Source organism: Gossypium hirsutum, chromosome D08, assembly GCF_007990345.1.
Source record: "Gossypium hirsutum isolate 1008001.06 chromosome D08, Gossypium_hirsutum_v2.1, whole genome shotgun sequence".
Lineage (NCBI taxonomy): Eukaryota > Viridiplantae > Streptophyta > Magnoliopsida > Malvales > Malvaceae > Gossypium > Gossypium hirsutum.
Genome location: NC_053444.1, coordinates 28,905,975 through 28,909,782, shown reverse-complemented (window position 1 = coordinate 28,909,782; position 3,808 = coordinate 28,905,975).

The following is a 3,808-nucleotide window of genomic DNA, read 5'->3' as shown; positions in this document are numbered from 1 at the left end:
CTAGTCTTCAAAAATCATATCTTGAGTTTCACAACTCAAAATCAGTTTTGTGATTTTTCCCTGAAACTAGACTCATGTCCCACCTATGTATTTTTTTCTAGAATTTTTGGTCGGGCCAATTAGTACAGTTTATTAGTCAAAGTCTCCCATGTTACAGGGGTCGACTACACTGACCTTTTCCCATTACAACTTGGATATCTCTCTGCACAGAGCTTCAATACTGATGCCGTTTGTTTCTATGGAAACTAGACTCAGAGAGGAATCCATACATATATGGTATGACCCCTAATTATCTCTGGTCAATTTATAGTGAATTTCCAAAGTCGGAACAGGGAATCCAGAAACTGTTCTGGCCCTGTTCCACAAGAACCCGAATATCTCTTACTGTACTGTTCCTATGATTGTTTCGTTACTTCCATATGAAAGTAGATTCATCAAGGTTCGATTACATAATTTATTCACTATTTAATTCCACTCCTACGAATTCTTGTGATTTTTCCAATCCACCACTGCTGCTATCAGCTTCTGTTTTCAAAGTAAACCTTACCTAATTGGGGTTTCATGGACCAACTAGGCTTGTCATACATAAGCCCACATATGATCATACTTAGCCATTCTAGTGGCTGGTCATTTGCTCAACACTTCCATTCCAACTATAGTTACATCATGAAACCATCTATACATTCATAAATACGCATGTCTAATGCCATACTCCACTTCTACAAGCCATTTTCGCATGGCTGTACACTTATACATTTCATAAAGTACTCGAAAGACAACGATGGGTAGTCCTATACATGCCATATCAAAATTCAACCAAAATAGTACCCAAAAGAGCCTTTGATAGTGTGGGCGACTTCGACTTCAAGATCCCGAGTCCGATAGCTGGAGAACCAAAAATCTATAAAACAGAGGAGCAATGTAACGAGTAAGCAATTTATGCTTAGTAAGTTTGAGCAAGGAATTCCAGCATGCACAAATAATAGCACACATTTAGCTAAACGGAATATTTCATAATACGCAATTTACCGATATCAAACTTGCTTCACAACATTAACAACCCTTATGTACATACACAATAAACTAACTTGGCCGAAGGCCGGTAGCTCGTTTATCAACTGAGCGAACATTTATTTGTAAGGGCTCGATTAATATATAACACATACGTAACATATCCCCATATTGGGATGTTTTTCGAGTATTCGCTGAAATTTTACAGCAAGCTCATTCATTACCAAATCACGTACCTTCGGGATTTAACCGGATATAGCTCCTCGTTCAAATGCCTTCGGGACATAGCCCGGTTTTAGTAACTCACACAATGCCTTCGGGACTTAACCCGGATTTAACAACTCGCACGAATGCCTTCGGGACTTAACCCGGATTTAATAACTCGCACGAATGCCTTCGGGACTTAACCCGGATTTAATAACTCGCACGAATGCCTTCGGGACTTAACCCGGATTTAATAACTCGCACGAATGCCTTCGGGACTTAACCCGGATTTAATAACTCGCACGAATGCCTTCGGGACTTAACCCGGATTTAACAACTCGCACGAATGCCTTCGGGACTTAACCCGGATTTAATAACTCGCACGAATGCCTTTGGGACTTAACCCGGATTTAATAACTCGCACGAATGCCTTCGGGACTTAACCCGGATTTAGTATCTCGCACAAAGGCCTTCGGATCATAATCCGGATATATTCACTTAGCACAAAGCCTTCGGGACTTAGCCCGGACAGCATTCAATTAATCATGCACATCTAACAATAATTCATAGCCCATTCATATTTCATTTTCGTTTACGAAACTCAAACACAAGGCACATATTGTCCTTGCACATTCGGCTCAATAGCCACACATAGAGCATGATTTAATCACATCGAAATTTAAGCTCTCTTACTCAAGAACTTACCTCGGGTGTTGTCGAACGATCCCGCTAACTATTCGACCACTTTTTCCTTCCCTTTATCGGATTTATTTCCCCTTTGCTCTTGAGCTTAATCAAACAAATAAATTGATTTCATCATTTAGGCATCAAAAGATGAACACAAGGCACTTAGCCCATATTCATACATTAGACATTAAAGTCTCATACATGCAAAAATCATGCATCAACACAACATATTAGCTAATTTCTTTCCCCTTGGCCGAATATGCATGTCCATTTTTGGGGTCGATTTCAACACTTAATACACACATATACACACTAGTAAAGCATCCTCCCCCTTTTCATCGATTTAACACATGCATTGCTCATCAACATGCAAAGTTACATTCGGCCTTAGCACACATCTTGCTAGCCGATTCTTCTCCCTTTAGCAACCAATGCACATATGTGCTCACACAAAAATGCTAAAAAGGAGGTTCAAGAATCATCAAGCCATCATCACATGCATCATTAACAAGCTTCATATTTTGCATGCAATGGCATTAACACAACCCCCACCTAGGCCGAATCTTAACTCATCCTCATGCCTCATCACCACAACATCAAACACCAACCAAGAATGATGCATCCATGGTCAAGTGCCATTTCCATCACATAGCAAGATTTAGACCATGGGCTAGGTAGAACTCAAGCTAACAACTAAAACATGCATGCATCTCATGGAACATCATTAAACATACCTTGGCCTAGCTACATGCATGGCCGAATCTCTTCACCTTTCTTCTTCTTTCCTCCTTAAAATTTTTGGCCAAGGATGAACCAAAGGATGAGAAATTTTTTTCTTTGTTTTTCTTTCTAATTTAGGCTAAAATGGAGGTGAGAAAGGATGAACACAAACTTTTCTCCTTTCTTCTCTTGAGCTCACGGCAATGGGGGGGGGGACAAACACTACACACACACATTTTTTTTTTGTTTTCCATTTCTTTATTACCCATACTTCTTATTTTATTCTTCCACTAACAAAACATGTTTCATGACATGTTTTGCCCATCATTCTTTGTCATGGCCGGCCACTACTCATTAGGGGGGGAAATTTGACATGCAAGTCCCCCCCTTTGTCCACATCACTAATAGGTCCTCACACATTGACCTATCACATTTTTGAATTTTCTCACATAAGTCCTATTGACTAAATTCACATGAAATCAACCAAATTGAAGCTTGAGATTTTCACACATTCATAATTACATATTCTAGACAATAAGTATCACATTCAAACATTTCGGTGACTCGGTTTAGCGGTCCCGAAACCACTTCCCGACTAGGGTCAACTTTGGGCTGTCACAAAGATAAACTTTGTCAATATGTCCTCAAGATCCAGCTTTTTCTCTTACTAGTAAGGTTGTTGTTGGAAACCCAGAAGGGGTTGTACTCTTAGATTTCCTTGACCACCCAAAGAGAAATTGGGATGGTTCCTCCTACCTGTATTATAGTAATTAATATAAGAGTTATTTTGTGACCTAGAATTATTACCCATATAATTGATTTGTTTGTTCTCTGTGCTAGGAAAGAAGGGTAACGTTTTGGATTATTCATTCCTCCTCCATTTGTATCGCGTTGCATCACTGGATGTATCTGGGTAGAAACATATAAACCATCAATTTGTTTATATAAAATTTCTACCTGGATTGATAACATGGTGACTACATCTAAGTTGAAAACACCGGCTGCTTTCATCGGCTTCGTCTTAATGACTTGCCACTGATAATTATTTAGTGACATCTCCACAATAAATTCATAAGTCACTTCGGGTGTTTTATTGTTAAGTGTACCACCAGCTGCTGCATCAATTAACTGCCTTGTTGAGGGATTCAAACCATTGTAAAAGGTTTGAACCTGTAACCGTAAGGGT